This window comes from Protopterus annectens, chromosome 6.part0, assembly GCF_019279795.1.
Source record: "Protopterus annectens isolate FY-2018-M chromosome 6.part0, PAN1.0, whole genome shotgun sequence".
Taxonomy (NCBI): Eukaryota; Metazoa; Chordata; order Ceratodontiformes; family Protopteridae; genus Protopterus; species Protopterus annectens.
Genome location: NC_056737.1, coordinates 1873743909 through 1873758861, shown reverse-complemented (window position 1 = coordinate 1873758861; position 14953 = coordinate 1873743909).

Below are 14953 nucleotides of genomic sequence, written 5' to 3'. Positions count from 1 at the left end.
ATGTGAGGCAGAGCACCTCGCTGGCCTTGTTCAAGAGAAATCTTGACCAATGGATGGGAGATCGCAGATATACCCCAGGGATTACCTCCGTGTCACTGCTCGACAGAGGCACAGCAAAATAATGGGTATGGTTCCCCATACTAAAGGGGTGGCGTAAGCCACAAATCGATGGGCTAGGCTTGTAAATGCCCTCGGGCAGATAGCCTAGTATGAACCTATGAACATGTGTGTACTGCTATAGTACATCTGCCATATGTTGCATGTGTGTGTGTTGTGGGGATGCACAGGTAATGGCCAGATACTTCTGCACAGGTGACACGTCTGACACATTCTGGGTGTTCATCCATACATACTGGATGTGTGCTGCCATCCAACCCTGTGATGTGGACACACATTACTCAGCCTGGATATACATATCTGAACAACACCACAAGCACAGTACACTACCTTGCTATGTATGCATGTTATTACACAGTTATTCAGTAGTTATGACAGTGATGCTATCCATGCAGCCCACTGGGCCAGTGGAAGCCACAACACACACCGCCAGCACCTTTGCATATGCTTACCATAGACATCCCACATACTGCATGTACTGTGCACACAGTTATCTAACCCAGAACAACTGCACACCACTTATTAATCCTGTCCAGTGGACTACAGATACAGGCATATTGTATAACAATAGTAGGAGGCTACTGCAGCACAGGGCAGATTCACATGACGGGAAGGCATCTGTTGTCTGCAGTGTTAAGATGCTTCACATTCACCAAATGCACAGATATTGCCAACATTGTTGCAGACAGTTTAGGTGCAGGTACCCCCCCCCCCCATTGTCCTACACACGTATTAGTTATCCCAGATGACTGTAACCTCCCTATCCTCTCACATGTCCAGGTGAGAGCCACCCTCATCATTGCAGAACACATATCATCACTGTTACGAAATGGTATCCCTGGATGTGTGCTACATTCACCCCTGGAGGACATAGCACCACATGACAGACTGATATTAATCCCTGGACATACTACAGGATATGTACCTGAACAGTGCCATACATACACAGTGGTCCCACACCAATGAGGAGGAACCTCTACTGACCCTGGGAACTACTGCATCATATGCACAACTGGCCTTGTGTTCTAAGCTATGGAAGTGTTAGTTATGGCCCACATGTACAACAATATTACATATGTTTATATTTCATGACTATGTACACAGAACCTATCTCATGGACATACCTATAGATAGTGAACTATGATACATTTGGAGGTGTCACAGTATACACAGGATTAACCTGCTACTTTGCATTACCTGTGTTTGTGGCAGCTGTTGGTGTGTCACTGGTGCTGCTTGAAGTTTGCTGCTGCTGCTGCTGCTGCTGCTGGTTTTGCTGCTGGCTGTCTTTATTTCTGTTTTGTTCTCTCTCTGTCTCTCTCTCTCTCTGTTGGTTTTGTGCAATGAATGTATTGCATGAGTGTAGTGTGGGTACTCATTGCTTTTGTAGGTATCTGCATAGGTCCATGTGATGGCCTCTGCACCAATTGTAAGGCAGCATTTGCTAATTGCATGCAGCTGGGTGTGTACTGATTGCATGTCTCACTGTGAATTCAGGACACTGCTATAAAAGGGTATGTGAGATAGGCGTTGCCCTTTCAGATTGTAGGGCGTGGACCATGCTGGTATGCTGTTGACAGTGTTTTGTGAGTGTGAAGGTTAGTACATCTACCATGCTTCATGCTGTGTTGTAGATTCAGGTTTCTGCATTTATCTTGCCTGTTCCCTATAGTGAGTGTGTATGCATACTGACACCTACAACTATATGTCATATGTATTGCTATATAAATATATATATATATATATATATATATATCTGTGTACATATACATACTTTCATATATGTACATTAGTTGACATTATTGGGTACAAGCTAACAATTAGCAGGTCTGTTTCTGTTAACACTACACTAGTATGGGAACCCAGTAATTGGGACTATAAAAGTCTGCATGACATGCTTTGGGTAGTAGACATACTATATTGCCTTTATCTTCATTCCTACTATTACGTGTTCCACTTATTTAGCACTATATTCCTGTATGAGAGTCATGGCTTAGTGGTAGGTCATACAGACTAGTGTTACAATGGTCTTGTGGTAGGGCCTACTAGTATGCTCATATTCTGCTTTTGAGTTGAGTATAGGGCTTATCAATCAAAGTGCTGGAGGCACTTTTAAGCAGTTAAAGGGCTTAGTAGGTCTCACAGGAGACAGGCTGTGTTGCAGATTCTGGTTGCTGCATATATCTTCACTGTTTCCTGTAGTGAGTGTGTATGGCTACTGAGACCTACAACTATATTTCATATGTATTAATATATATTTATATATATGTATGTGTAGATATACATACCTTCACATATGTACATTACCTTACATTATTATGTACAAGCTAACAGGTAGCAGGGCTGTTTCTGTTCACACTGAACTAGTATGGGAATCCAGTAATTTGGCCATTAAAACTCTACCTGACATGCTTTGGATAGTACATCTCCTATATTGCCTTTATACTGATTCCTACTATTACATGTTATATTTATTTTAGCACTGTGCTCTTGCAAAGCAGGCATGGCTTAGTGGCAGGTTATACAGACTAATGTTACCAAGGTCCTGGGTTCGAGACTGACAGTGGGGATTTTTTTTTCTTAGCAAACTTTCAAACTGAGTACAGGACCTGTCAATCAAAGTGCCATAAAGGCACTTTTAAGCACTTTAAACCAGGTCTGCGCGTTTAGCTGAGCTCACGACAAGACTGGCGGTGAGCTCCGCTAACACAAGCACCAGCTAATTTCTTTGAAAGAAAAGAAAAAGGGGTGACAGGAAAGTGGTGAAAAAGGGGTCACAAAGAGGGTAAGACAGTAGGGAAACAAGCGTGGGATTTCCAGGAGGGATGTAGGTAAGGCCCATAGATGCCCATGTCTTTGGCAGCAACAGCTGTGCATTTCCATGTATTTTGGTGAGACATTAGAAACCTTTCACCCCTGAGAGAGGTGTCAGGACAACATTAATAGTTGTTGTAGAGCCAATTGTAATTAACTGTTTCAATGTCAAGCAGACATGTGTGCGACATGGACAGCTATGTATGGGGCGTAATTTTTTGTGGGTACAGAGTGCCCTTTTTTTTTTTTTTTTTCAGGTGAGAGTGGTATGTCAGGTGAAGGAAGTGGGTATAGCTGGGGAGGTAGGTTGGGTAGGTTAACAGACAAGACAGACAAGACGCATACAGGGGCGGTGTATGACACACGTGGGGGGTTTACACAATTGACGGGGACGGAGGTTGGGATTTCCAAGATGCATGAGCCCACAGATGGCAACAGTGGAACTGATATCCCCACCCATAGGCAGTTGCCACTGTTCCTTCACAGCCCAGGACGGGCTGTGCTGGGGGCTGTGTAGGGGGCAACAGCTGGGGCCGTTAGCTGTGCCACACGAGCCTCGAGCTGGCGAGGGGCCCAAGAACAGTGTCTTGGATCTCCCTTCCCACCACAGACCGGACACCCCGGAGGGTGAGTGGACGAACCCCTCCGGCCACACTTGCAGAAGGGGGACGGGCCCCATCCCCTGCAGCGCTTCCACCCAAAGGTGGCACAGGGCCACCGGAGGGTCCGCCTGGGCACTAGTGCCTGGTGCAGTCACCAGCTGAGGTGGGAGAGGTGGGTCCGCTGGGACCTGCCTTCCCAAGCGTTCTAGGTTTGTGAGTAGTTATGTTAGTTTGGGTTAGTGGCATTGTATTCCATTCAGATTAGTTGTAACAGCATGCATTGGTATTCCCATCAAACAAACACCCAGATATTAACACCATTGAACAAGGGGCATATCAATATCACATGCATTATTTGAACAGAAATACACAGTCAAACAACATGCAGGGTTGATTAATGGCAACAGGCCATCAGATTTGCAGGTATGAACAGGGCACATGCACGAACAGACATGCATATATTTTGAAACGGACAAATGTCCATGATTAATGAAATGTTCACATACCATTATTTAGTGGGTGTTGTTATATGGAATTATAGGGTTGGGCGGAGATAGAAAGTGATGACACATTCATATGTTACACATTGATTTACATTTATAATAGGTACACAATTAAGTTGAGGCTGATGTTTCAAAATAAATTTTATTTGACTGTCAAGCTACACCTGTTACAAATACATCACTATCCTGCTTATTTTGAATTTGATCAGATACATCATCCTGCTACACTTTGATGACAGGACAGGGGACAACTATGGCTGTTTAGTCTGTCAGATAATCATTCATTCTATCTGCAAATTGTTTACTGTGATCACCATATACAGCATTTGGCTAGACATTCCAGATTCTGACACACTGAAATCAGTTTGGTATATTAAGTTGTACTTCCCACATGCATTTAGTTCTGTAGAAACACACTGGGGCTAATATATTCCGGGGTTATTACTACTTTATTTATTCATACATGACCCTTTCTGTCAGCCTCACACTTCCTGCAAATTCACAGTTCAGGTTGCTACTTCTAGGCTTTGTTCACATGTTAGACTAGTGGTGATTCAAACACTTTCCAACAGCGTCACTTCTGTCATGATTCAGCATTTCAACAGGGGATATATCTCACATGTGACTACCTCAGATTCTGAAGCTGTACTCTTGAGACTACTGCAGGTTACACTATATTTAATTAATGGTGGGACATCTGTATTACAGCACTAAGATAAATAGTTAAAAACAAACACCGCTGAGCAAAACAATGGAGGATTGCAGTCTCATTTAAATCACAAGTAGCTCCTAAATCCAATAGCCAATGATGTAAATAATCCAAGTGCAGGCGAGGTATGTAAAAAGCAGGTTTATTAATAAAAAGAGGTGAGCGCTTTCGCATGAGCTTCTTCAGACCTATACAACTAAACTGTCTGTAAACATCAGTTTAAAAGCCAAAATGGCCAAAATCCTGTCCATTATTTAAAGGTACATGGCTCATTAAAATATCATGTAAAAGTCATATATAAAATTCCTATACACCATCATAAAACAGTACGGCATTTCAAAACAAAGCCATTCATATTCATATCCATTATTGGAATAAATAAATCAAAAGTATGTGCGACAGATGGGGAATTTTAGTAACATAACTATCAAAACATTGACAGAGCATCTATGCATATAAAGGTTCAAAAGACCCTACTGGCCACAAAGTAAAAACTCTTCATAGCCTCTTAACATCTTTTGGACAATAACCTTCTTGATTTCAGCAAAGGTCGCAGGGGAACCCTTCCATTGAGACCTGGGGTGATATCTGCCCTAAACTTAATAATCCAATGGATTTCCTGGTCTCTGTATAATTGTTAATGTCCCTCTCCTGTATGTCCTTGAGATCTGTTCCAAGATCCTGAACTTAAAACGATGCTCTTGACCTTTGTCATTAGTGTGTTTGGATAGTGCATTATGTGTAGTACCTCTCCTTGTGTGGTATACATGCTCACGAATCCTATCCCTCAGTGTCCTATTGGTCTTGCCTACATAGTAGGCTGGACAGACTGTGCAGCAGGCTAGGTAAACTACATCTCTGGACATACAATTGCCCTCGTCCTGATGTAGTAAATACCAAACCATATGGATATCGGAAGACAGGGTCGGTTTCTATATATGAACAAAAATTGCATTTGTCGCATGTGGTCATGTAGGGACCCAACAAAGCAGGTGGATCATTATGGACCCTTGGGTAGCAGAGCAAACTCTTTAAGTTCTTTTTATTCCGGTAAACGAATCTAGGTCGAGTACCTGTAAGGCTCTTAATAGTTGGGTCAACTGATAAAACGTGCCAATGCTTAGAGAAAATATCTTTAAGTGTACCTACATCCCTGGTGTAAAAAATGGGAAATGCAATTCCATTGTCCATATGTGTTTAGGACACCTAGTACATTCCTCCCTCCGATACACCCTCTGGTTGCGGCATATAGCAAACTGGTAGAAGATGAGATATATAGGTTGAATGGGTCAGAATCTGGCAACAGGAGAAGGAAATATAACCTCAGCCTTATACAACGTAGGGCCTTGGACTCCCTACGTAACAACAGGGAGATTATTATCCGACCCGCAGACAAAGGAGGTGGGATTGTAGTTTTTGACATGGACAGGTATAATAATGATATGCTACTAATGTTGGCTGATGACAAGTTTTATGTTCCTATTACCAATGATAGGGTGGACAGCATCATTGAGAGCATACGCTCCATATTATTTGGTCTTTTGATAATGGTGTTATTGATACTTCTCTATATGAATTTTTCAATGTGGTTCATCCCCTATTACCTACCATTCAGGGTCTCCCAAAGATCCATAAGGATTCACTACGTCCACCTCTTAGACCCATAGTTGCAGGGAGAGGTGGTCAACTGAACCCTGTCACTTTTGTTGAGGCACAACTCAGACCATTGGTTGATGCCAATAGGTTCATTCTTAAGGACACCAGACAGTTTTTGTTGGATTTCTACCAATATATCAACACTTGTTCTGGAATTGAAGACCTCATATGGGTCACCATGGACGTTCAGTCCTTATTTACGGTTATACCCAATGAGGAAGGTAGAGCAATGGTAGGTGCATATCTGAGGAGAACAACCTCCTCTGAAGTATGATGTTGATTTGATTCTTATGTTGTTGGCTATTATTTTAGAATCCAATCTTTTTGTTTCCATGACAAGATTTTTCTGCAGAAGGATGGTAGCTATGGGCACTTCCTGTGCCAATAGCTACCAACTTGGTGATGGCAGAGTGGGAACATAGCTTCTTGTTTCAGAATAGTTTGTTTCAGGAGTCAGTACCATTCTATAGGCGTTTTGTGGATGATCTCTTCCTTGTGTGGAGTGGCTCTACAATACAATTAGAGTCCTTTTTTACACAGATCAACATGTCTGTCACCTTTCTGAAGTTTACTATGGATTGGTCGAAGACCACTATTCCTTTTTTAGATGTCTTTGTTGATAAATTACCCTGTGGGATAGTCAACACGGGTGTTTATCGCAAGACCTGCTATAGGAATACACTGCTGCATCGCTCGAGCATGCATCCTGGCTATGTATACAAGAACATAGTGAAGGGACAATCGATGCGGATGTCTAGATATACACCCTAGACAGTCATCTGGCAAGTGAATTAGAGACCTTAGCAGCAATTGAGGGAACGTGGCTATGACCACTTAGATATCTCCAGAGGAATGGCGGGCATTGCAGATCTGAGGATAGACAGAGAAACCATATTTCTCAGATGGTGCTGTTGAAATATCTGGAGAGGCCAGTGATGGCTTGGATAGCCAAGAGGGCAGTTCAAATATGGACAATGGAATTGCATTTCCCATTTTTTACACCAGGGATGTAGGTACACTTAAAGATATTTTCTCTAAGCATTGGCACGTTTTATCAGTTGACCCAACTATTAAGAGCCTTACAGGTACTCGACCTAGATTCGTTTACGGAATAAAAGAACTTAAAGAGTTTGCTCTATACCCAAGGGTCCATAATGATCCACCTGCTTTGTTGGGTCCCTACATGACCACATGCGACAAATGCAATTTTTGTTCATATATAGAAACCGACCCTGTCTTCCGATATCCATATGGTTCAGGTATTTACTACATCAGGACGAGGGGCAATTGTATGTCCAGAGATGTAGTTTACCTAGCCTGTTGCACAGTCTGTCCAGCCTACTATGTAGGCAAGACCAATAGGACACTGAGGGATAGGATTCGTGAGCATGTATACCACACAAGGAGAGGTACTACACATAATGCACTATCCAAACACACTAATGACAAAGGTCAAGAGCATCGTTTAAGTTCAGGATCTTGGAACAGATCTCAAGGACATACAGGAGAGGGACATTAACAATTATACAGAGACCAGGGAAATCCATTGGATTATTAAGTTTAGGGCAGATATCACCCCAGGTCTCAATGGAAGGGTTCCCCTGCGACCTTTGCTGAAATCAAGAAGGTTATTGTCCAAAAGATGTTAAGAGGCTATGAAGAGTTTTTTACTTTGTGGCCAGTAGGGTCTTTTTGAACCTTTATATGCATAGATGCTCTGTCAATGTTTTGATAGTTATGTTACTAAAATTTTTTCCCTCCCCCCCCCCCATCTGTCACACATACTTTTGATTTATTTATTCCAATAATGGATATGAATATGAATGGCTTTGTTTTGAAATGCCGTACTGTTTTATGATGGTGTATAGAAATTTTATATATGACTTTTTTACATGATATTTTTAATGAGCCATGTACCTTTAAATAATGGACAGGATTTTGGCGCCATTTTGGCTTTTAAACTGATGTTTACAGACAGTTTAGTTGTATAGGTCTGAAGAAGCTCATCAAAGCTCACCTTTTTATTAATAAACCTGCTTTTTACATACCTCGCCTGCACTTGGATTATTTACATCATTGGCTATTGGATTTAGGAGCTACTTGTGATTTAAATGAGACTGCAATCCTCCATTGTTTTGCTCAGCGGTGTTTGTTTTTAACTATTTATCTTTGAGCTTGTTGTTCCGTTGAGCATTCACTCCACTGGTCCTCTTTATTCATTATGTATTACAGCACTGTTTAATTCTATCAATTATATTTCCAGTTACACTTGCATACTGATGAACTTGTTGCAGCCATACCTGCAGACTTTCAAATCTTGCTTGCACATTATATTACTTTTAATCAATACACTGCAGTGTTCTGATACATGCTACAGTATAATATTTATTTACAAGTACTGGGTGGGGTTACTAACCTGCACGGTGGCGCATCCGCACCAGCCTACGGGCATGCATCTCGCGATTCATAGAGCGGACACCTGCAGCTGTAATACAAAAGAAGTAATATTGGACTACACATCTCCATGGTATCAGCTAGTTGAAATCCTTACATACATAAGTAAAATGTAACTTACTTAGTAGTGGGGCGTTGGGCATATCCCGGGCCTCCTGGATCCATTTGGACAACTGATCTTGCTTGCGTCGTTTCAAGTCCGCATGGTGGTGACGGACCTGCTCACCAGTGCGTGGAATGCCAGTAGCACTGGTCAGATCACGAACCAACTGGTCCCATGCCTCTGCCCTATATGCTCCCCATGAGACCTGGCCCTGCATGAGTTGGGCCTCGTGATGATGGACAAGGAGCCAGACCATGTATCTGGACTCCTCAACGCCCCAACGCTGTGCTCGAAAGCAACGTCCCTCACCTACTCCACTCATTCTGACTGCAGCTCTGATCTACAATCGTTTCTGCTGTGTATTCCCGCCTATGGGGCTTATATATGCCGATTTTCCCGCACATTTCTCTGATTGGCCGTTTTGGAATTGTATCTACTTCACTGAAAATGCTTTATCATGCTCCATTCTGAATTTTATCCCATATATATGCTATTTCTGCATTTCTAGGTATTGCTGTCATGGCTTAGTGGTTTAGTACCTTGACTCTAGTGCATGGTATCCTGGGTTCGAATCTAGCAACTGATTTTTGATTTTCCTGACAGAAATGAGTTGAGACCTGTCAATCAAACATGCCAAAAGCACTTTTAAGCACTTAAAATCAGGTCTGCATTTCGTTATGGAGCTAACGCATGCGCACTGGCAGTTAGCTTGTGGGAGCGCCGCGCAAACGGTGTGCGCTGGGATAAACCTTAATTGGCTAGTGACACACATGTTCAGCTAAGCACAGCTAGTTGCAAACAGTTTCACTCTGTTAAACCGATGCCTAGCAACAGGCACGCAGTTTGCAGCTTTTTAAACACTACTCAGCTACGGGCACTCCGTCTCACAGCAGCTTAGCTATCAGTACATTTCTGACTATTTTTGTTATTGTGTTACTTCAGAATATATGCTCCGTTTCATTCCATTTTACAAAAGGGAATACATTTACATGTGTACAATACTGTCAGGGGGCTTTTTAGTGCTTATTTACAAAAAAAAGGTTGTTGTGGGGGCTCGAACCCTGCCTGCCTACTCTTAGGCCAGCAACTCTACCGCTAAGCTATTACTTCTTGGCTTACTTTGCATATTTAGTTCTTATATCCTTTTCCACTGATTGCTAACTGTGATTGGCGCTTAGTAGCACACAGGCGCATACAGTAGCAAACATTTACGGGTTTTAAAAAAAAAGGTTTTAATTTAATTTTATTACATCTCTTCACTTTATACAGTGATGGTCTATCGGGCATGTGTTGTGTAGTGTGTTTATGCACATTTCCATGGCCTCTCTCGTGGCTGTTTACTTTCAGCCATTCTAGTCTTCAGGCGTGTCCGCTTGCAGGGCTTAGCCTACTGACATGCCCCCTACTCTCTTACACGGACCGTGTAAGAGTTACTAGTGTGATTCAGCATGCCTCATGCACCTCATGCATATGCATGACATGCTGACATCACACAGTTTCACTGCGGCCTCCGTGTAAGAGTTATAACTCTTACACGGAGGCTTCCTGAATCTAGTCTAATATCTCAACCCAAAACATTGAATTATCAAAATGTCTACAATAATTTCATTGAAAAAGCAATAAGATCAACCCTTTTATTTTGCAGGGGGGCCCTGCAGCCCCCACACCCCCTACTTAAATATATCAACTCCGAGATCGCACTACAGTGCAGAAATGGGCAAATTCAATACTTAAACTTTGTGTGTTTAGATTATTTATTTCAACATTTTGATCATCCAATATAGTGTGTTCAACCAATTCAGTTTCATCCATTTAGCATTCAACATTATGTCGGTAAACCTATATATATATCTATCTATCTATACATATATATATATATATATATATATATATATATATTATATATATATATATATATATATATATATATATATATATATATATATATATGTACACATATGTATAGGTCCATAGGTAGGTACTAGGCTATTGGTCCTAGGGCCTATATAAGCCAGCCAAAAAGGTACCATGCTTTCGCCACCCAAGAAAATTATTTTCCTGTGCCCCTGTCACACAGAGCCACAGAGGTGATCCCCAAGGTGAATTTCCTATTTCCCATCCAATCAGCAAGATTTTTCTTGAAGAGTGCTAATGAGGAGCATTGTTTGATATAGATAGGTAGTTTGTTCCAGAGTATGGGAAGTCTCTGGGACAGGAATCTAGCCCTCCAGCATGTTCTGGCTATTGTGGTGACAAGGTTTCGGTCCCTAGAGCAAGTAGCTCGGATGGATTGGGATTTCTTTAAGTGGAGTATGTCCAAAAGCTCTGGGTGTGACATAGCTTTGTATGTTAGGCAGAGATCACCTCTGAGTAGGCGATATGCGATGGAGTAAAGCTGGAGCTTTTTGAGACGGTCTGCATAGGGCATCTGTTTGAGGCCGGTAATCCTCTTTGTGAGATATTTCTTTGGCCTTTCCAGTTGTTGTAGATGTCTTGTGAGGTACATACCAAAAGGGGCATTGTACTCTATAATGGGTCTAATGAGTGATGAGTAGAGGGGAACAATGACCTCTTTTTTCCTGGATTAGAAACTTTTTGTGATGAGGTGTGCCACATAGAAGGATTTCCTGACTACTGTGGCAATGTGATTATCAAAGGAGAGACTACTGTCCACTTGTGTCCCAAGCTCACATATCACACTTTTGGTGTTAAATAGACTACCACCTATGTGGTAGCTCATGGGTACAGAATTTTTACCAAAGGGGATGACAATGCACTTTTTGTCATTGAGCTTGAGGCCATGGCTTTGACACCAGGCATCTGTCTCAGTGAGGCCCTTTTGTAGGATGTTCACATCATTAGGAGTTTCGATTATGGCTACTAGTTTGCATTCATCTGTGAACTTCATTAGCCAAAGACCTTCTGTGTCAGCCTGAACTTCAGAAAAGTAGACACCAAAAAGGAGAGGCCCAGGACTGAACCCTGTGGTACTCCACCTGTCACTGGTCTGAAGTCGGATTTGGAGTCTGCTACTTTCAGTGTGGGTTCTGTCAGCGAACCAGTTGGCAACCCATCTCATGACATAGGGATTAATACTTAGTTTAGTGAGTTTGTCTATAATTCCAGTGTGGGAGATGGTGTCAAAAGCCTTGGCGAGATCTAGATAGGCGGTGTGAATCACCTTACCCTCGTCTACGGCCTCGGTGACTGCTTCAAAGAAGGCTATCAGGTTTAAGAGACATGATCTGCCTTTTACAAACCAGAACTGGGTGGGGTCCAGAGTTTGGAGATTACCAGTGTCTTAGTTTATAAGTTCCATGATGATACGTTCAATGGCCTTGCAGACCAGGCTCATTAGGCTGATGGGGCAGTAGTTCGCATGATCTGTGGTGGCTCCCCTTTTGTGGAGTGGGATAACCATTGCTGTGCGCCATTCAGTGGGTGCAAAGCCTGAGGTGAGGCTGGGATTGATTATGGTGCTTAAGTGTGGTGCCAGTTCATTCTGCAGTTCATGTAGAATGCAGCCTGGGATTTTGTCAGGTCCCATGGATGCTGTGTTCTTGGCTTTGGAGTGTGAGGTTTTTACCTGCACAGTCTTGATTACAGGAACTTTGCATTCTTCTGGTATAGAGATGGTCCCTTTAGGGGGTGAGAGGGGGGTAAAGTTAGCACTGAACCTATCTGCCAGGATGTTGGCAATATCAGTTGGTTTTGTATATTTAGTGCCATTGTGCTGTAACTCAGAGCAGATCTGAGTGTTGCCATTGAGATTCTTGACATAACTATAGAATGCTTTGTGGTTGTCTTTAGAATAAGTGGCGATTTTGTTTTCGTAACTAGCTTTGGAGGATTTTATGAGAGATCTCAGCTTCTTACTGAGGATGACCAGGGAGTTTCTCCAATAATGGGATTTTATTATTTTTTGCAACAGTTTCTTTCTTCTGTTGTAGAGTTTGCTTAAGGCAGGGGACCACCAGATCAGCTTCCTTTTTTTGGAGGATAGCATCTTGGTTCTGTTACGGATAGCATGATCCATGCACTCGTGTAAGTGCTTATAAAGTGCATTTGTGTAGGATTCAGCAGTTGTACCTCAATTGTACATCTGCATGGGTGTGTCGTGAAGTTTGCCACTTCTGTCTTAAAAAGCGTGAAGTTGGCTTTGGAGAAACGTTTTACAGTGGTTTCCCTAATTGGGAGTGGGGACGGAATGTGGATGTCTAGGGTGATTAGCTTGTGGTCAGTTCTGACCAATGAGGAATTGACCTCTGGTGTGAAACACCAATCACTCATGCTCGTAATGACCAGGTCTAGGATATTGCTGCCCCTGGTGGGGGTATGGTTAAGATGATCCAAGGCGTTGGAATTTATGAATTCCAGAAAATGTTGAGCAAAAGAGTTGGTACATGAGTAGTTTTCCCATTTAGTGGTGAGGTAGTTGAAATCACCAGTATTAGGGTGTTGGGTTGTACCCTAATATTTTCCAGTGTATCACGAAATGAGGAGTGGGAGTCCTGGGGCATGTTGGGGGATCTGCAGCAAGTTACAATTTGGATTCTGGTCTTGCCCAGAGTTAGTTGCACTTGGATAATCTCGGCTGCACTATGCTGAGCAACTAGCCTGGAGGTGTGGATATCCTTAATGAATATGGACACGCCTCCACCTTTAGTGTTTCGGTCCAGGTTATGTAGCCAAAAGGTGTGGTATGAATTATAGCCTGGTAATGCAGGGGTGCTCTCTGAAGCCTTGAATCAGGCCTCTGCACTGCACAGATGTCAATGTTCTCTGTTTTAAGGAGTGCCTCAAGTGAATGCATTTTGAGATTTAGACTTCTAGCACTGAGTAGCATTACCCTGAGATTTTGCTTGCTTGTACCTGTTACACGGGAAAATTTGTCATTTGAACCTTGCCTAATAAAGGCATTATAGGGGCTGCAAGAGCCTTAGCCAGTATCTGGAATCTCAAGGGCGACAGGTACAGGCCATCTCTGCCAAAGCATCGTGGTCTGTCGATCATGTCATCCCAGGCAGACAGATACTGGATCCCCTTAGAATGAAAGCGGAAGCTTAGCCAATTGTTGAAGTCAGTCATTTTGTCCTTGTACTGTGGTGTCATTCTGGGTGATGGCAGGATGCTACTCAGGGCTAGGGTCATACCTGCCGGGCTACAAGATCGGAGAGCTCCTCCATGTTTCTATTCATGTAGTCCAGGGAGGTACATCTCAGGTTATTCACACCAACATGGACAATGACAGAGTCATATTTCTACTTGTGGAGTGACCTGAGTGCATGCGTTATGTGGCGGATCCTGGCACTCGACAGGCAGCTGACAGTAACTTTCTGCTTGTTTAGCCTAGTGAGTGGAACATCAGTGTGCCTGACTATAGAGTCACCTATGACTAGAGTGTTGGGTACGTTGTTATGCCTTATGGGCTGTGGTTGAGTGGCACACTAAGTTTGTGGGCTATGTGTCATTTGGGTTGTGTTGGGGGGTGGAGATTGCTTGCATTTCTGCTTTGGAGGTCTCTGTTACTTGAGCAGATTTTCATTGAGAGCCTCCACGAATGTAGGTGCGTGTTTTGTGTTTATATGTGTGTGTTTTGGTGGTGTAGGTTTTGAGGGACTATGTGATGAGTGTGGTGTGGTGCAAGTGTTTACCTTCTCCTCTTGACTGTCTAGTCCAGTCTTTGGTGAAGAGAGCTTTCCTTCCAGTTTGGCTATATAAGTGCATCTTTCACAGGTTTTAGTGTTGGCTGGAAGGAGGAGAGGGTTGTCTGTGTACATGAGGCAATTGTTGCATTGCCCCAAGATGCCCAGATTCATCAGGCAGACAGGAGAAAACACCGGGAGCTGACGCTTAGACATGTCTGGATAGGTGCTTATTTATAAGTACTAAAAACTGTTTTTCTCTAAACAAGTGTCACTATATCTATATATATAGAGAGAGAGAGAGAGATTAGGTGTGCTGATGTTTTATTAACAAATCAGTTTGTCAAAGA